This window comes from Chinchilla lanigera, unplaced genomic scaffold (assembly GCF_000276665.1).
Source record: "Chinchilla lanigera isolate Chin_1 unplaced genomic scaffold, ChiLan1.0 scaffold00009, whole genome shotgun sequence".
Taxonomy (NCBI): Eukaryota; Metazoa; Chordata; class Mammalia; order Rodentia; family Chinchillidae; genus Chinchilla; species Chinchilla lanigera.
The window spans coordinates 14938185-14959392 of NW_004955410.1; the positions used below are offsets into that span (position 1 = coordinate 14938185).

General features: G+C 38.1%; 2 protein-coding genes across 2 annotated transcripts in view; one reads left to right on the top strand and one right to left on the bottom strand.

Annotated features, from left to right (window-relative positions):
* The window catches only part of Immp2l (inner mitochondrial membrane peptidase subunit 2), an 852239-nt gene that overhangs the window by 370398 nt on the left and 460633 nt on the right, over positions 1-21208 (bottom strand). The window lies entirely within an intron of this gene.
* Positions 16117-21208, top strand: part of Lrrn3 (leucine rich repeat neuronal 3) — a 32596-nt gene continuing 27504 nt past the window's right edge. The window contains exon 1 of the mRNA XM_005377312.2: positions 16117-16593. The gene's annotated coding sequence lies outside the window, so the exon portion shown is untranslated. The remainder of the gene's footprint in view (positions 16594-21208) is intronic.

Sequence of the window (21208 nt, forward strand, 5' to 3'; positions counted from 1 at the left end):
CTATTCTAGAATACACAGAGAAAAAAATGCTTTATTTTGTGTACAGCAAATTTAATCTTCTCCTGAGCCTCCTACTTTATAGCTATCAGCAAATCAAATAAACCAAATATCTCATCTAGCTCAAGTATGGTCTACTCTTCTAGCTTCAGAGGTCAGACAGATGATAATTTCTCTCTAAGGAAAATATCTTCTTTCATTTCCTCAAATAACTCTCCTCACGGCAATATAGAGGGTTCCCTGATTTTCTGACTTGCATATGTACTTGCGTATTCTCATCATGATCTCTGGACCAGCAACATGAACGTTTTCTGTGAGGACATTAGAGAAGCAGAATCTCAGGGTAAACTCCAGGACTAACGCATGAGAATCGGCATTTCAGCAAGATTATCTGGTGATTCACAAGGCTGAGAAGCACTGCAGAGCTGACCTCTACCCAGGACGCACCCACTTGTCCTGCTGACATTCAGAGATAAAACCTACGGCTGAGTACCATTTTTGTGGAGCTGCTTTGCTCGGTTTTGTTTTATTTTTGACAGGCGTCCTGGTTGGATTTGGAGGTTTTATTGTCTCCATTGTTTTGCTCAGAGACTGGTAGTTCTTTGTACCAGAACCAAGCTCACTTCAGCTCCTACTAGCACCAATCTCCTTAATGAACGACTTGTCTCCCAATCAGTCCGTGGCCACAGTCTCTCAATCTGGTTAGGAAAACTAAATACTTCTGCTGATTTAGTGGTGGGGTCAAATTTCTGTGGTATATGATAAAATTCATGGAAGAACAGAAAAGTGACATTGTACCAGACAGCTTGGCAGGATGTTATTTGCTTAATTACCTTACCCATCTGCTACTAAAGCCATAGAGCACTTTGGAAGGTACCTATCCAACCATCTTATTCTCAGTCCCCTTTCCTCTTTTGTCCTTAAAAATCGTTGAGCCAAAATAAAAGTCCACTACATCTTCTTTTACTTTTTTCTGATTCTATGTAGGCCCTCTCACTAACTACAGGAAATTGGCTCAAGTGGAATCAAGAAAATCTTACCTCAAGACAAAAGCCTGGCTTCTTGTATTTGGTTCAGAAATTCATATCTTTTTGGCTCTTAGTAGCAGCTGTTTCTTCTGCTTGTTGTGTAGCTATATTTCTGAAAAACAGAGCTGAGTAATATACTGGCTCCTTCTTGGAACTCTTTCTGTTACAAATTTTAATCCCTCTTCAGGAAAATGAATTACCAGAGCTGATGAGGGCAAGGGTTTTTGTTTGTTTTGTTTTATGCAGTTGAGCAAAACAGGAAATATTTTAAGCACATTAAAAAATCATTTTTCCAGTAGATAGGGGAATCACTCTCTTTAGGGATGAGGACAACTTGACTTATTATCCCTCAGAAACCCACATCTCACTGAAAAGCACCACCTTCTACTGGGGTGTCTCCATCACACTGGTAGCCCCGCTGTCCACTGCAATGTAGGAGTCTTGCTTAGGTCATCTTTTCTATATCCCTTACAGTCCATGAGCAGTCTTTTTAGGCTCAATTTAAAATCTTTGGAATTCTAGCATCTCTCACTATGTCTTCAGCTCCCACGAAGGCTGGCCGAGTCATCAGCGTGTGCTTTCTCCCCTTAATTCCTAACCACCTGTTGCCGATTCTCCACAAACTAGCCTACGGGTTTCAGAAACAGTGAACTTCAAAAGCAATGAATGAAAAACTATCTGTAATCTTCCTAAAGCCATCTACTGACTTCCCAGTACTATTAAAGTCAATTCCTTTCCATGAACTTTCAGGGAAGCATGTGTCGATTATTCCTACTGTACACAGTTGTAATTGCAGGTACTTGGGAGGCTGGAAAAGGAAGATCACAAATTTGATGAGACTCTGGATCAGAAAACCAAAAAATGGCTGGGGAGGGAGTTCAGTGCAAAGGCTCTAGGGGTGTGTGGGGTGGAGCAGAAGTCTTTTGTTCTACGAAGCTGAGTCATTTCTAATAAACTTATCCTATGCTGCTTAACTACTGCATTATTTAGTATTTAGTATTAGTCTACACTGTTGAAAAAATGTTTAGGAAAATAAATGTCCTACCCAATACTGGAGGAATGGATCCCCTATATGGTACTAAGGAAAAAGTTTTAAAATGTGCACTATTTTCTTGTATTTAAACCCAAAAAATACCAAAACTAAGTATATATCAAAGTGTGTACCATGCCTTTTTTGATGGGTGAATGTTTTATGCCCTACTTTATTCTCCCTGAGTTGTTCAACATTTCTATAATAAACCTACACTCTAATAAATATTTTTACACATAGCATTTACTTAAATAATATAAAACAAGTAAACATCAGTGAATATTTCATTGAGTTAAACATGAGTTTTATCTGAATCTACTTTTAAAAATATAATACTACAGAATGTGCATTTATTCATCTTTAAATTAACTTTATTTTACTCATCCTTACAATTTTCTTTAGCCTGAGATGATTTTACTTAGGGCCTTCACACAATATTCCAAATCACACATGAGACACTGGCTAATTCAAGACAAATGTGTGTCTGAGCGTACATGTTTTTTTCTTTTTTTTTTCTTTTTTTTGTGGTTTTTTCCCGGTACTGGGAATCAAACTCATGACCTCGCACTTGCCAGGCAGGCCCTGTGCCACTGAGCTAAATCCCCAACCCCATGAGTGTACATGATAGGGAACATAAATTACCAAAAATTACAAAATGAGCAATTATAGATACGTGCTAGTAATAACTAAATATTCTGCTCTTGTTCAAACTATAATCTCTTTGGTCCACTAACAAACTCAAGCCCTCTAAACTTACTTCTCCAAATAAAATGACTGTTGGTGCTAATTGAAACATACGATGGTTAAACCAGACTGCAGGTCTTATTGCTGCAGGCAGATACAGAATTATAATGAATATCTGATATTTCATGGTACCTGGAGACATTCTGAGAGTTTTCCCATGGAGAGAATGAAATACAAATATAACCACAGTAGGTTTGAAACAAAGCAAAAGTGTTTGGCATACAGATTTGACTTAACCCTTACATTGTTATTTTATTCCATATTATATGTATGCGTGTGTGTGTGTGTGTATATATATATATATATACACATATATATGCTCTAATAAGTATTTTTACACATAGCATTTACTTAAATAATATAAAACAAATAAACATCAGTGAATATTTCATTGAGTTAAACATGAGTTTTATCTGAATCTACTTGTATATATATATATATATACACACACATATACACAAAAATATTTTAAAAAGATTTATAGGTGATTGACAGGACACACAGAAATTAGAATTTGTAATCCAAGTATTAACATAAATTAAACATTCACTGCCTCCATCATTTGACACTCAGTTAAGCCAGGCTAAAGGTCATCTATAGATGCTGAGTTTGCTGTATTTTTCCCATATGAAACAATTCAGTTTTATTTCCTCTTACTGAACACCTACTCCATATTAGGCATTATGTTAAATACCAGGAATACAACAATGCAGGCATCCTTGTCTCTGCCAAAACTTGACAAAAGAACCTATAAAGGCCCTAACGCATATTCACTTTGGAAACAGAAACCTCACAAGAACTCCAGAATAAGAATTCTGTGAGCAATGGTGATACCTACACTGCTACAGGTACTCTCTGAGTAAACAGTCGGCGGGCACATCAGATCAGAAACAGCTGGCAGCTTCAAGCTGTTCATTTCAAAATGAATTGAAGCCCTATAATCAGAACTAGTGAGGCTATTATTGACAGCATAAGCATTTGTGTACTTCCACATGAATAAACCCTCCTTTGTTCATGGTTCCCAATCCAGGCGCTTTTAGTGACACTGGAATCTCCCAAGCAATGCCACGAAATGACTTACTTTCTCCTTCCTCAATTCCACTGATCTTGACTTTCTCAAAATTTTGTCAGGCAGAAAAACCTTAAGATATATACTTGAAATATATGTGCATTAAAAATATGTGACTGCCAATATATTTAAAGAGATCAAAGGGAAAAAAAAAGGAGAAGTTTTTAAACATTAGGCTTTCTGACAAAGCTGTTGACTTTTCACATGTATTAATTTTATTCTATTGATCTTTAAGCATCTGTGAAGGAAAGAAAGCTGTGCTTGCTTATTGTGCTTGTTTCTAGTATTAGAAGCTTTAGCACCTCGTCTTGTAACACCTGTGTTCCAAATAGAGGCTTTCCACAGCTCCTGTATGCAGGGACCGCCTAGCATGAGGCCTGAGGCTCTGGGACATGAGTCCAAAGACCTCCTTCAGTCATGGACTGTCATGCAGGAAGTCACCTACTGACCATGATCGTCAGCAAAACAGTTCAACAGCAAGTCCTCAATGAGCACTTATTAATTTCTGCAAGTGTGGATTCATCAATGTTCTGATACAACTTGTTTGCTAAAAAATTTAAAGTACACAGTTCAGCGTGAAAGTAATAGTGCCCCCCTTCCCTGACATCCTACATCGAGAAGAGGTGGCGACTGCAATGTTCAGAAAAAGCCAACTAGCCACGTCAAAAAATAGACAGGGGAATAATAAAAGGTACACTGCAATCAAAGTGTCACAGATTCTACTTTCCAGGGTGAGGGAGAAAGAAAACGCTCTGGTTTGTGGTAGGAGCTCCCCTCTTTGCTGAGGGCTGGTGGGAGCTGAGGAGAGGAAAGGAGCCTCCTAGCAGCAGGTTTCCTCATCCATGTCTGCATTGGATACTCATTAACACGCACCCAGCACTAGTTTGCAGTAGCCATTCTGAATTTCACGGTGACAATCTGGAGGCTGCAAACTGAAGTCTGACTCTGAACATGTGTTTGTTTATTGGCACACAGATAGAACGGCACCGCTGAATTACAAAGGCACCGAGCAATTCGAGATTAATATGAGAATCCATATTTTGTCCTTCCTCTGCTGTATGTCACATTTCTCGGCAAGACCCTAACAAGAGCGGGAATTAAGAATAGGTCAGGAGAACATCTGCTTTGCTTATTTGGATTACGTGGGCAGGCAAAGGAATTTGCTTTTATAACACTGAAATAACTTGGAATGCGGCAAAAATAAATGCACCTTCTGTCTCATGGAATGTTATTACAGTATGACGCTTTGTGAATGCTTGGTGGCATTTTCAAGCATTTTTTGTTCCCTTCATTTCTTTCTCGGCTCCATAATGCAATCCTCATGGTCTGAGCACTAGACTTCAAATGAGACATCTATTCAGAGCATGTTCAGACAAAACGAGTGGTTTCCTTAGTAATGGGAACTATGTGAACGCCTTCGGCACAACCCCTCCAGCCAGTCAGGCTTTTTCTGAGCTTGAGGTTCACATCGGCTCTCAGGGATCATTATACAGTGGGAACGCACCCTCAAAGTCCAAAGTGGCCACAGCACTGAATTCTCATTGCATTTCTAATAAAACATACCTTTTATAAATCCTTAAGGATATAAGAAGTACTCTTCACGGGGAGAGTTAATTTGCTCATTTTCTGCATCATTTGTATGGAATGGAAAGATAAGCAATTACAAAAGAGAGACATATGTTGACTTTCACGAGTACATTTCAAAGGCTTCCTTACCTTAGAAAGTTAAGCTTGTCTTATTATTTTTCTGTCCATGCCTAAAGACTGCTGCTTCTGATTTTCCCATTTCGTGCCTATCAACTGTCCACAAGAAAGCTTCCAAATTTTGTTGTTAAAATGGGATGTAAGTTTTGCCTTTGTATAATCTTAAATATATCAAAGAATAAATCAGCAGAGTAGTTTCATGTACACCACTGTTGAAATTTGTGTTTGTGGATCTGCTTCAGGACAATATAAATCTTAAAAAAGAGCTGATTTTCCTAATTGTGTAAAACCTTTGTCCTCCTTAATACTGATGATAAGACAAGCAAATAGAGACAACTATCCTAAAATTAGAAGCAATATTTAAATGATAACAATTATCTGAGCTAATATAATGCTTATCTTTGAAGATAATAGTTTATAGATACCTTTATACTATGTCAATCATCCCATAAGGAGAATAAAAATATAGTCAGATATTAAATGAGGTGGGAAAATGAGGTACAGCCAAATTATTTCAGAATTCTACTATGATGTGTTCTGTTAATGAGGTTACAAATAAGTAAACATAGAAAGAAAAAGTTGTACTATAGAGCTTGCAAAAAAGAGGAAAACAAGAGTTTCAAATGATACCTGAAGAGAAAGAAAGTTGAAAGAGCACAGGCTTTGGAGAACAACTCAGCTCCCAGTCCTAGCTCCGCAGTAGTGCATCAAGTGCAAAAGTTACCCTCAGTTGCCTGTCAGGTGTAAAGGGGAAAGTCCCCAGTTACCTTCTGCTACTGTATGAGTAAAAGGGAATATATGCAGAACAAATGCTATTTACGTATCTGTTATTATTTCTGCATACATAATTTCTGCACTTACATAGTAATACATATTTCAAATTATGATCTATTCCATTGTGTTTTGTGGGTAGCTCAAGGAAAATGATTTGTATTTCCCTGAACAACAACAATAACAAATATAACAAAAAGAGCGGCAATACTAAATTTGCTATCAAAGAGAATATTGCATCACTGTCTTTGATAGCTGTGAGCATTTTTCTCCCAGAAAAAATTGATGGATTTTTCTTCATGGCTCATATTCATCCCATCAGCTCTCTTTGTAATCAAGAGAGGACATCGCTGATCCAGTTGGCCATGGATTATGGCTAATTGTCTCACACGAGCATCCAAGCATAGCCTTGCTCTCATTTAGACTACTCTACATATCACAATTACAGATATAAAGACAATGCTGCTATGCTTAAACACTTTGCAATATTACTTTCTTCTCCATCCAACCTCTACTTACAGTTCATCCATCCACTTATTCAACAAAACATTCCGATCAATTACTCTATGTTATGGGCCCAGAGGCAAAGCGGTGAACCCAGCCTCTCATGAGCGGGAACAGATTTCCCAGAAGGAATAGTTCAACAAAGACTAAAGAGTGAGGAGACTGGCAGCAGGAAATCCAGGAAGAACCACAGCAACTGAGGGAAAAGACGATACAGACCTTGCAGGTGAGCAACATGATTCAAGAAAATCTGGGAATAAAATGAGCAGATTTAACCAAGGGGTTGAATGTAATATAGGAGTCAAAAGAAAGGTCGAAGATACTGGACTTCTCTAGGTAGCTTGGTTGTGATACTCCAAAAGAAATATAACAACAAAGGAAAAAAAGCCACCTAGGAAGAACCTTGTGGTTTGTTATAAAAATGTAGAGTACAAGATACCTTGGTGCCACACAAGTAGAGATATTTCTGGGAGTTTGAGGAGTACAGATAGATTAAAAATTATAAGCGCAGAGGCAGAGAGGTAGGTGTGAGAGTAATGAGCATATAAATAGAAGAGATGTTATCAAAAAAGCTCACAAAGAACAGGAGGCAAAAGAACAAACCTAAGTTTAATATGAGGTAGATGAGCCTGCTGTGATAGCAGACAGAATGTGCAGGCAAGAAAGACAATGACTAGGGGATCTCTGGTACCAGCACCAAGTTGAGAGGCCACTGGGGAGATTCTAGAGTGGAATTCCAGCAGCAAAGGTTAGTGGAATTCCAGCACAAAAATGACCTGTAGATCTAAGTAGAAAGTCATGCTATGGTTGTAGGAAATGTTGACAGCTCCTTTGTGGAACGTGTCTGAGGAGCAGGGACCTGGAATGATCGGATATGGTTAAAGATTTAAGGGAGAACTGTTACTTCAGTATGAATAAAAATTAAGTCTATCCATGGATTTTTATGGATATATGTCAATTGCAGGGTACACTGGGGAAGAACACTGCTGGAAATAAATTATAGAGTACATCAAAGTAGATAAATCTGAATGAAGAAAGAGAGGAACACAGACTGACAATGAGAAAAAGGCTCATTCTTTGAGATGGGGGGGACGAGCTTATATTACAATACATTAGTAGTTTAAAAATAAAGGGAGTTCAAACCTAAAGGCCCCAATCCTGTAAATTCTAAAGCAAAGGCACTTTCTTAAAAATAGCCATTACAATGGGATATTAAAGAGAGTGATAAAGTTTAGAATCATTCCTGAAGATAATGATATAAAGAACAACTTAGGACCTATGCAAGGCTGGAAAGTCCCTGCCTCAGACCCAGCGGCAACATGACCTTGTACATTTAGAACGGGCACCAGTGGGCACAACTGGGATCTCCTCAGGGGACACTCTGCCTCATGGGAATGGGAACAGAGAACAAAGAATTCAGCATTGTCCAGAGCTTCTTATTAGGCGGGGGAAGACTAGAGCAAGAGAATGAATCGAGGTGACTGCTAAGTGCTTTAGATGATACACTTTGGTGGGTAGGAAAGGCAAAAAATATGAGAACGATCAGGAAAGAATGGCCTCAGAATACGTGAAATATTTGTGGTAACAAGAAGCAGATAAAGGAGGAACGAAGCTCTAAATTAGCCAGATGGATAGAGGGTTATGGTCAAAGCAGAATATTCAACTCAAGACTTTCCAGATAAAACACATCCACTCACCAAGAAGGCCAAGAACATGTCCCTGGGAATGGGCCTCTGAAATGAAGTGAAAGTGAAAGTTGTTTTCACTTAAGAAGATTTAGTAATTGTTGGCTGGTTTTATATCTAAAGGCTGAAATCTCCTAAGATCTTAGCAACAGTTTAAGAGGAAAAGAACACTCACTGTTCACCAGACACCAAGCCTCAAATCTATTGAGATGTAGGAAGGCAGCAGAAAAGGGGAAGGGGAAGGAACGAGTATGTGTGCCACAGGGGAGATTAAGATATTTAATGGATTGTAATTGGTGTCAGGAAGCCTGAGGAAATGCAGCAATATGATGCCCCACTAATACACATGGCTATGCCATACACACAACACACCCAGCCCTAGGGGGTGAGACAGTGAGTGGCCTCCGAACACACAAGACTTAGAAAAATACAATCAGGTTCTAGAGGATATTAGATTTCACATAAGGAAGGAAATGGAAAAAAAATCCAAGAAATAACTGAATGGATGACAAATCTGCTTATAACTGTATAATAGGAGACGTGAAAAGATTTCGGAGTATTCATGTAATCCTAGTAGAATATATTAGGAGAAGATAGAGCTGAAGATAATTTTAAGATTTAAGGAGCAAAGTTCATGAGTGGTATCAGTGATACAGGAACTTCCCAGCTAGCCTGCATCCTTACTAGTCCTAGAGAGCAACTTTCATACTTGAAACACCTTCCCTACACTGAAAGGAATAAGTCTATGAATGATCACTAAAAGATTAGACAGAGGACTTTAGCTCTGGGCTTCCTCTACTCTCTATCAATGAAGAAAATCAGATGAGAATGATAACAGCCACCTTTGTTCTCCAATCTAGCAGAAGTCAAGTAAAGATGATATAAAATATTCATGAAAATGCAAATGATCCTTTAACTTCTAGATGGTACAACGTAACTACATGTCTAAGTATTTTACTGACAAAGAAGTTTGCTTTCTGCTCCTGAAAACTCACTGCCTCAATTCCTAACTTGGACTGCAAACTAACAATTCTCATTAGCCCACCTTTACAAAAGAACCCATATCAAAATAAAGAAAATACCAACAGATTTTGCAGAAAAATATTGCTTCAGTAGGAAAGTGTTACCTGGGGATTTCTTGGTTCTTAATTTTTATCTGTAATTTATATGGACACGTATGCCATCTTGGTTCTTGGAGTGTAATTTTTGCCATGAACTTTGAGGAATCTTAGTAGTTATATGAACCAACTGTATTTGATAAGTACTAATCAAAGAACATGAAAAACTGGAAGTCATGAGCAAAGAAAAAGACCAAGTGGAGAGATGCCCTCTTCTCTCATAATGAATAGCTTTGTTATAAACAGCCTTCTGTGGAACTAACTGAAGTTGCCAATCTGATAAAATCTATCCCCTCGAAGGGACTCTCTTGACTTAGGCTTTCTTTTAAGTACATGACTCTGATTGTACTCAAATCTTTGGAATAAAATGAGCACTCAAGAGGCAGTAGCAAGTTACTGTCTTTAAAATACAAAGAGTGCTGCTGGAAATATGAAGCACACAGGATATATTTTCTGCCTTCAAGTTGCTTATCATCGAGGCACAGAAGACCCATAACCTGAAACACATGTAAAATAAGACACACACAATAACACAAAGCAAATTCCAAATGTGATGGGACAAGGGAATTACTTGCATAGAAACAGGGCAGTGGAAACTTTATAGATCTCATCCGCTCAAAACAGAAAAAAAAAAAAAAAACCTATGAATGCAAAATGCAGAATATGTTCAGGAAATGTGGCATCAGAGGTCACTGAGGGACAGGGTGTGTTCCAAGTAAGGAACATAGAGAAAAGCGGACCTCTGCATGGGAGTGATTTCAGGGGTAGTGTGGCATAGTGGTAATAAATGTCGGTCTTAGAGTCAGAGTGACTCTGGCGTGCTTATGGACTATGCCAATTAGCAACTACGTAACCTCTTGCACACTCAGCCAAACTCCCAGTTGCCTGATCTATAAATGAGGCTAATAGTTACCCAGAATTCCAATAGGAAACAGTGAGTGGCACACATAATGAAAAACTCTTAAAAGACCACGTTGCACAAAGTGAGCATGCAAAGTGTTGTTCACTGGTGTTATTTTTGCTATTAGTGCAAGTTTAATTATTGCACTGTGGATAGAATCAGATATTGTTAAGAAAGCTGGATATTTCAGTAAATAAGACATATAATCACAAAAAAATTAGGCTATCAGAACTTCATCTTATTTTAAAATAGGAACTCTTCTTTTTGATTATAAAAACATTTATTGAGTACACAAAGTTTGATAGTTTTTTAAAAAGAATGAAAAAACTACTCATCCAATCAGAGGGAAATACTGTCAATAATTTGATATGTTCAGCTTTTTAGTGTATTTCTTTTCAGTTTTTTCTTTGACACTTACAAACCATTCACCTACCTATTGGGGGAGGTTACCTATCCACAGCTGTACTTTTGTTTCTTTACGGGGTACCACTGTGTTGTCCAAGCTGAACCCAAACTTTTGGGCTCACATGTTTCTGCCTCAGCCTCCTGAGAGTTGGGACTACTGGTATACGCCATTGTGCCCATACAGCTGCTATACATTTTAAATATTCTTATTTAACAACTGCATCATGCCATATATATTTCATGTCTTGCACATCAAAGTAATCTTAATAGCAGCCTTGTCTTTTTGTTATGATTTTCATACAGCTAGAGAAAAAATTAAAGTCAATCCCTTGAAAGAAAAGAATGAACCCCAGGGATAGGAGAGATGAGGAACATGTGGGCTTAGAAAGACAAGGAGCAAGAAAAAGAAGACAGAAATTTGAGGAAGACACAGAAGCAATGATTTGTCCCCTTTACAGAGTTATAATATTGATTGAAAGTTAGAGTTAAATAAGGATCTCATTTTTCCCCTCCAACTCTACTTTGTAAACTCCTCTGAAAAATAAAATAAGAATTGTGCTCCAAGATGATCTAGTTCAATCTTCTAACAAACAACCAATATTATTCTTTTCATGCTTCTCACTTAATTGGGAGCTAACCAGCTATAAGAATTGTACTCCCAAGGTCAAAGTCCCTGGTGGTCTTCCCAGCGCAAGGTCAGCCCTCCTCAGTGGTTCATTCATATGTATTTCACTTTCTGAGCATATCGACTCATCTTTCTGACTAGGCACCGCATTTCTACCGAGTTCTATTTCTCAAATCGTGACAGCAATAAAAATTCTGTCATCAACATTGAACAACCCTAACTATATGAAAGCGCCCACTGTCTAATGCATAAAATTCATTCCTTTTAAAGAACAGTATTTTACCGTTGGCATCCCTTGTCGCTGACCACACTGAATTGGTTGGCACGGCCATCAATCAAGCATTCATTTATTTCACAACTGAAAATTGAGTGCCCCGTGCAAGGAATGAGTCTTGGCTCTGTAATTAAGGACTGAGTTCAAATTTTAGCCCCGTTACTTGAGACACTACATAGGTTACCTAACTTCTTTCAGATAATGTTTCAATACTGTCAAATGGGAATAAAAATATCTACCTTAAACATGCTATGAAGATTAAATAACTTTTAAAACAGACACATATTAGTGTTCAGTAAGGGTTGCTTCCAGTTTTTTAATTCACTGGGGAGCACAAAGACATAATAAGACACACACCTCTCCCCACTAGGAGTACCTTAGAAGCTAACATGGGAAAAGAGGCAAAATTACAGAAACACTTGAGAGGACAACAGTTATAGATTATAAGAGAAATAAAAATTGCTATTCTAGGTCAAATGTAGTGTACATTTTGTTGGCAGAACCCTAAGTGGAAAAACATGTTTAAGAATAGGTAGGCAAATAGAAGTGAAGGACTTGGAATAGAAGGTGGAAAGGATATTCCACACAAAGTGGAAAGCAGGAACAAAATTAAAATGCTGGTGGTGAAAGGGAATGGAGAAGAGGAGGAGGAGACAATGCCAGTGATGATGACAACAATGGCAGCAGTGGCAAAAGTGATGTCACATTCTTATTAGGTTTCATGCACTTTCCTAAGCTCTATGTATTAATGCCTTTACTCCTCATAACAATCCTAGGAGGAAAACGAGATGTCAAGATAATACTTAAACTGAGATGCAAATATGATTCTTAATAGAGATGATACTTAACATGATGCTCAATGTCACAGAGCCAGACGTAACAAGGTGTGCGTTCAAACCCAGGCAGTCCCTCACTAGAACCTGCAATCTACCCATGCCCAGAGTACTTCTATAACAAAAGTACACAGGCAAATAAAGCTCAGGCTGAAGAAGGACTAAGTCATTCCCAAATTAATTTCTTGGACTACTAAATCAATCAGCAAATATACATTTATATACAATAAATGAATATTTTCTTACTTGATGATAAAGGAAAATCATTTTGGCATAACTGATAGGATAATTACTCATTCATGTCATTAAATGATTCAGTACATTTAAATTAAGGGTGAATACCCATTGAGAACCCCTCCAAAAATTTACTAGACTGTAGCTGACATGCACACCCATGTAATAGAGTGGATTTGTGATGTGAAATATCTCTAAAATTCTAGTACACTCAATTTTAGTCTGAAGAGGAAAAAAAGAGAAGAGAGGAGAAAAATGAAGAAGGTGAAACTGAAAATATAGAGCTCTATCAATTATCCAGTAGACTGTAAGGTGATATGGTAGAGAAATGTTGGAGGACCCAAGGGGCACTATTCCTGGCTCTCTTGTACCAATTCTGTACACTTCAATAAGTCTTTTGATCTTCTGGAACATTAGAGTTCTAAAATTCCATGGCTCTTATTTGATGGTTGTTCACAATTTTATTAATTCAGAAAGCCCTGAACTCCTTACCCCATCATAAGTGAGTGTCTTCTGATAGTACTTCATTCTTGATGTGACAGCGAAATAACTCCTTCATATGTCTTTTGTGAGCACCTTTCATATTTTCAGTGCAAGACTGACCTCCTTGATAAGTGAAAAAGCACCTGAAACACTGCTTGCACTAAGTTGTCCATATTCTTATAGCAAGATAGAAGCTACAACCAAAGAATAGAATCCTTGTTCTTTCAATCCAAAGCCAGACTCCCCCCCCTCATCAAAATCTCAATCCTAATGCTCCACGATATGGGCTTTATAAAGGGAAATAGGAGAGTGTTTCAATTTAGCATGCACCTACAGTAAAAGAACAATTTCATCCCCCATCATTCAAAAGGCAGTAATCATTTTGTTAGAACAATTTCCTATGAAATAATGTCAGGTAGCTTATAAAATAATACTCAGTCCTACCCAAGCACGGTAACCTGTGCCTACAACCGAAGCATGGAGGGAGGCTGAGGCAGAAAAACTGCGGTTTGCATCCCTCCTGGCAACTTCACCAGACCCTGTCTCAAAATAAAAAATAAAGAGGGCCAGAGATGTTTCAATCTCCAGCATTGAAAATAAATAAATTAATTTAATTAGGTCAAAATAAAATAGTACTCAGTCCTAAGTCAATTATAATTTAAAAGATTTTTTCATTGATTCCTAAATAAGACTGAATATTTAAATATATGATTAGTAGTTTCATTTAAAATCCAAGAAAGTAATTTAATTATGTAGCTGTCTGACCATCACAACTTGTCTTCACTGAGGGAGTACATCAGAATAGGTTTGATTACTGGATTTATCAATTAAACAGTCAATACCAATCAATCAAAATGAAATGTTTACACAATCACAGTATGACAATACAGTTCATTTTTCAAATAATTGTCACAATTTTAACGTACTTCTTTCACATATGGTAATAAATCCTACAAATATTAAAATGATTTGGAAAGTACAAAAACATACAGTTGAGAGTGTAAACTTAGGGGTAAAAAGGATACTGCTTACCATGATTATAAGTGCACTGAGTCATATGTAGACACTCCAATACGCCATCCCCAACACCCAACCGTAAGCCCTGACACATGTATAGAACCAACTATGTGCTTTCTGAAGGAACACCAGTGTCTGGAAAAGAATTAAACTTTAAAATAACATTCTGAAATAAGTGTTATTAGGTTAGGTAAGAAACCACTATTGAACTTTTATTCAAAAGATTAGGAACCATTTCATGAATATGATCAAAATACATTATACACATTGAAAACCCACAAGATGTGAAACTACACAGGTGGATATGGCAATCAAGTTATGGGGGTGATGATTAAAGTATGGTATGTGTCTGCACAAATCTGTCAAAGTGAAATCCATCCATTTGTATAACCAACATGCGCTAATACCAAATGTGGGAAAATAAAACAGAGCTTTGGGGGAACTTTCACAGGAAACTACAAAGTGAAATATCTGGTGGTTAAAGACAAAGCTAGTGCTTTTAAAATCTCCTAGTATTATGGTTATAATAATTGCAATCTATTGGTCTATGCCATTTTAATAAACACCTTAAGGGATAGTTAGATGGGAAGCATTTTTTCCCCAAGTAAATTTAATGAATGTCATTTCTTTTTACTCCACTAGAGGGTAGTCTCTCAAAACCAGGGCTGAAGTCCTGACTTGAGCTAGCTTTTGACCTGTTAGTTCATTAATTCTCATGTTCCATTCTTCCCAACAAGACGTTTCTTTAGCGGACTAATTAAGAGGATGAACATTTATTTTTAATTGTGAATTTTTCACAGGTATTCTTATAGACACACACAATTATGTTCTTTTGCATTTTCTATTCCAAATTTTTGGTAAATCCAAAAACTGTTTTACATATACAGTCTATGTAGGATATTTTCCGGATAAATATCCATAAGGGGTTAATAGGCCTAAGAATAAGGAAAATCCATGTTTTGATGATTTAATTGATTATAGTTAAAGCAGTCCCTCACAGCAGTAAATCAGACATCCTAACACCCCCGTGCTCACCGACATGCACACAAACAGCGCTTACCCATTAACCCATTCACGTGTGGTTGGCAAATTTATTGCATTACGTAAGAAAAGAGGGAATATTTTTTAAATGTCTATAGTTTTATATTACCCCGCCTGCATTCAAATGTTTGGGTTTCAGAGAAGCAAATACATGTCTGATTTTCACAATCGGGTCAGTCTGGATAAGAAATGTCATTGCCAAAAAATCAGGAAGAAGAAGAAGACGGTAGGGGGAGAGCTGTAGTGAACACCAAGCACATATGCTAAATTAAGTAGTAACTATAGAGAACCAAACGCCGCTCCACGCTAGCTTCAGGATGCTCCTCTTAAAATAAAACAGCGACTGCTGAACTTCAGCGAGAGGCAGTCAGAGGCTTGAGTTTCTACCAGGTGTTTTCAATATTTCGGAAATCCTTACCAGTAGTGAGCTCAGCCTATAATATTTTCAAAGTGAAAACATAAGTTTCTCTGTATGGCTGATTACCCCCCAAATGAGAGAACTTATCAAAAATTCCTAACATTTCCCTGAAGGAGAGAAAGAAAGAAAATGATTCCTCGGAAAATATGCAAGCCTGTTTCATTTATTTGTACCCTAAGCAGCAGTGTCATAGAACAGACAGGTTGTTTCAGCCAACCAGACTGGAGCCGCTGCGAAAGCTACAGCTTGGCAGTCTGAAGCGATTGGCTCCTCTCTGGGGAGCGGAGGGTGTTCAGTTATTAATGACCGCTGAGCAGGCAGCACCATGTCAGTGTGACAACTGATCGGGGAACGATGCACCACTAACCACCATGGAAACGAGGAGAAATAAAGCCAGCTCCCGGCATCTTCCTTCGCGGGACTGAGAGCCTCCGCTGCCGGCGGAGAGAGAGTTCCAGGCGAAAGAAGCAGTCCTAGCCGCAGCCTCCTGCCTTCCTTTCTATCTTAGGACACGGAGATAAGATTGCCTGCATGTGTGCAGATCTGTAGTACATATTTGTGTCTACTTTACTGCACACACACACACACACACACACACGCATGATTCACACCCGGGCAAGAAGACAACCATGTGATTATCCCAAGAAAGGGACCGAGGAATTCAGCACGCAGGGACGCGGTCTTGATCTAGCTCTGAAACTGCTTTAGCAAGGTAAGTTTACAATACCTACGTCTGTGCAAATGTGTTCTTTCTCCTTTCATTGAGGCTCCTGGTTTTACACTTCAATTCTCCTGCGAGGTTTTCTCCTTGTCTGAATTCTAAGCGCATTATTATTATTATTTTTACATTTTACTTTTGAGAACAAATTCACATGCAAAAATCCTCTGGCTCTGTGTGCAGAGCTGTGCTTGTGGGATTTTCTAACATGCATTTTACTAGCTTGAATGCCCATCAGAGGGTGTGAGTAGGAGAGAAAAGCAGTGCTTGCGGCGGGGGGAGAAACAGGAGGGCAAGGAAAGGGGACAGTGGGGGAGAAGAGAGAGAGACAGGGAGAAGCAAGGAGAGGGAAGTGGGGGGTAGGGAGAGGGGGAGAGAGAGGACAGAAGAGAGACAGTTTTGGGGGGAGTTTTCCTTTTTCTTTACATTATTTATAATGAAAAGAGGATCACACATCACCGTGTGTTTTAAAACACCCCCTTCAAGGGGCATTTTTGCTCCCTTTCACCCTGTGGATGGAGATTCAGGCAAATGCTGCTGTATATCAAAAGCAAAAACCAGTCAGCTGAGTAGCGGAATGGCATACTGTATCACAAACAGTTATTGAATTTCTGCCAGGCTACATCTTAGAGATTGGGGTAAATGACTTCTCTTTAATAACACCCTCTTACTGGTCTGAAGGGACGGTGCAAATGTCTGATTGTTAATGCAGCTGGAACTGCCACACACGAGGTAAAAGGATCCCATGAACCAGAAGAGTTCTAATCTTCTTTGGTAATTAACAGGATCACAGCAGGATAGCTTTAAAGCACATTTCCTATTTAAGAAGATTGTTTGTTCAAACCAACTGCAATATTCCCTTTGCTGTTATTGAGCTGAGTTGCTTAATTCGGCTCTAATTTATTCATTTTTAACAATATGTCCTTGTTTCGATGTCTCTAATTTTAGGGAAAGCAGGCTATGGATATAAGTACAACCTTCCTACTTTAGTGAAAAGGGGACAATATGAAAAATAAGGGAAGAGGATTCAAAGGGTCTATCAAGCAAATACTATGCCCTAGTACTATAAATATTACTCAGATCCTATATTTCGTATCTTTAGTTTCAAAAGCATGCCTTGGAGACAGAATTACTCTCAGTAAACTCTATGAGCATCCATGTAGTGATGAATCACGGAGCAATGTGGGCTAATTTTTACTTCCAATCCTGTAGAAGGAAGTCAGCTACTTCGAATATGCTTCCAAACAGACAACGCCAATTGACGATGTGCGTGGAAATCTTCACTCTCCCTGTGCACGGGTCCTGTAAAAGCACTGAAACAAAACCCGTATTTACATTTCATAGACTGGAGCGCTCTGCTCTCTTCCCTTCCTTTATTTACTTCAGCTAACCAGTTAATGGAGTCTGCTTCTTTGAAACAGTGTTATTTTTCCGCCACACTATAATTTCAGAGTTATTATTCGTTTCTCCGTTTATAATATAAGCCAAAATCAAAAGATATTAACCAGCCACTTTGATGCTGCCACTTTCCCATAAATGTGTCAAAAAATGAGTCAGTTTATAATATGTAATGTAAGAAGTCAATTAATTCCAGCGACCTTTGTAAATGATGACAATAAAGCAGCTCTGACAATCTGCCAGTGGCTTCGATTTTCCCTCTGTAAAATGAACAAGTTGCAGAAGAGGGTTCCTGCTCAGAGTGAAAAATGAAAGGTGCTGAAGCATTAGCTTGCAATATCGGCAGCCTTGCTCGCTCTGCCTCAAACGCCACATGCAATCTATCGAAAAAACAGAATGATTTATTACAAAAAGGAAAAGATGTTTTATTTGCCTTTCTGCTATTCATTAGAAGTGCTGCTTTTGAAGCAGACCAGCTCTGTTATTTTGAGGTAGCTCCTGAGTTCCCAACCAAGAGGAGAGGCTTGAAGTAGACATTCAATCTCCCAGTTTCAAACTCCTATATAATGTAGCACTGCAGTATTGATTTCAGCTTTTCCTAGACCTTTTCCAGGGAAACTTTTGATATTGAACACACACATTCTTAAATCTTACCTAGCCTATTTTTAAACTGCAATCAATGACAGCTAACAGCAGTGGGTTTGCTCTTTAACCTTAGTAGAGCTCACATACCTATTTTGTGGATTTCAGAGGTCAACAATGTGCACAGTACAGTCTGAGAAATAGTCAGTCCAGGCCCCCTGTTTTGCAATTTGGTGTGCGCCAGTGAGTTTGGTGATTTGATAACCTGTGCCAGATGATGGACATATGGGCATGTCTGAAAGATTTAACCATTCAAAGTCACACCCAGGCATGCAGAGATACACGAAATAATAGCTTTCTAGCAAGACCAGCTTCACAGGAGGATCATTTCGGAGTGTTACTTGACACAGCCAACACGTTAAGTTAGAATGCTGATGAGTAGGTAGAAATTTATCTTTGGTGGTGGTGCTATTTGTTATTATTCATTTAATGAACAGAGTTACCAGCTTTATAGGCCAACAGTTTGGAGATCTATGAAAGGGTGATCAACTTATGATTCACTGTATGTATTTCACTGGGTTTTTTTTGTTGTTGTTGCTCTTTTATATCTACTGCTTTAGCCACAAGATGGGTTTCATGTTGCACATTTCCCCCTACTTTGATCTTCTGCTACTATACAATTCCCATATAATAGGGCATTATGAAATTTACTGTAAATTAATGAAGGTGATAAGAAAGGTTTGCTTGAATTTTTAAAAAATACTTTTGCAATTTAAATGTTATTAATTTCAGTCCCCAGAGACAGCCATAGATGAGGTTGCTGGATCTAAAGGAGATCATTAAAAGGAAACTAACAGCACGCTAGAAAATGAGTTGCTACTTCTAGGCTCGATTAAGAATTCCCAAAAGAATAATTGAAAAGCATGTGGTTCGAGCCAGCATGGAGAAGCACTGGACACGTGTGAAGCGCACTGGTCCTGAGTGTTTAGCTGCTTATGTACTGCTCTTAAGTACATGAAACAAGGAAAGCAGGCAAAAATGAGGCAATATAGCAGTGTGCATTGTCAATGCTGTCACAGATAAAGCTCTCCGATGCTGGCTATGTACCAGGTACTCAGGAAAGCTTCACTGTATAACAGGTGAACACGGGTCCTGCACATAGAGCCCCGAACTCTTCCCTCGCCTCCTTGTGATAAAGTGATGTCCAAGAAAGTACTCGTAGCACTTGACAGCAATTATTCCTTTGGCAACACTGTCATGGGAATCAAATTGTAATGTAAAGAAAGTATCTGGTGTCAGAGGATGGGAAAACGTAATAGGGAGAAATCAGAATGTTTTCTTTAACTTGATGGAAGGGTAGGAGATCCCAAAAGATGTGACTTAGATGTCCATACATACAAGATGAGCAAAGATATCAAGGTGTATCTCAAATCTTTGTCAAGTGCAGCACTTACCAAGTCATCTATGACATTTGCATAATTGTCACGTTTATGCATACTTCTTCCTGTCATGTTCATCCATCTTTAGATCAAGGGGGGCTACCTTTTAAAGGCACCAATAATAAAAAACATTACATAGAGTTAGCCACTTTTATGGGAAGAAAAAGCAGAAAATGCTTTCTGAGAATAATAAGTTTTGAATTGAAAGTGTCCTTTAGTAGGTAGTCTAATATGCTCAACTGGCAGAGGAAGAGGCTGAGGTCCAAAGGGTTTAGCATGTCTACAATGAAATATAATATACATTATATGTTAAACTCATATAGCTGTTCATTGGAGAGACTTAGGAGAGCTTCCTCCACCACTGCATTAAAATTCAGCCTCCCCTACATTTCAAAAATAACATTTAAAAAATCAGAATTATGTGCAAAAATTATAAGAATGTTTGTCTAGATAATCGAGTACTCTAAAAGCAAAAGCTGATACTCCATAATAAAAACAGCAATAGTTTGCCAAATATATAACACAAAATATATCAAAAATATTCATCTTTTGGATATAGTATACTATCTTCTCTAGTAAGTCATAATAGAGATTTGTCCTGTTTTTAAAACATCTTCATATTAATATTACCCTTCACCAATGGGGATTATCCAACTATGGATCATTCACTACAAACTAAGTTTTTCTAAGAATTCTGAAGAGATGATCCATATCCTAATTAGACTTAGTTTCACTGTAAATATTTTAAGGCATTTAATATATTCCTCCTTTATATACAAAGTCTCTTCTCAAAAACCCATACTTTGCTTGTATACCTCGCTGGAAAGCAAGGATATATTCTTATGATAGCAATTCCTCCTTGCTTCTACCATCCCTTCTTCCAGCCTTCCTCTCTAACCTTTATTTTTCATTTCCAGAATTAGAGTGCGAGCTTTGTAGGCAATGAACTTTTAATTTCAATCTCATTTTTTTCTTTTTGGCAAATTACTCTCTATTTCTAAATGTACTGTCCAAATTTTGCTTTATACAATAGTAATGAACTCAAAAATATTTTACAAGTTAACACTAACTGTTAGTATTTGTTTAGAGCTCTACTGTTTGTCCACAAAGCACTTTTTCAACACCATTCTTTCCTCACAATGATCTGGTGAGTTACAGTAGGTGCAGCGTTGGTCATCCCTTCTTTTAAG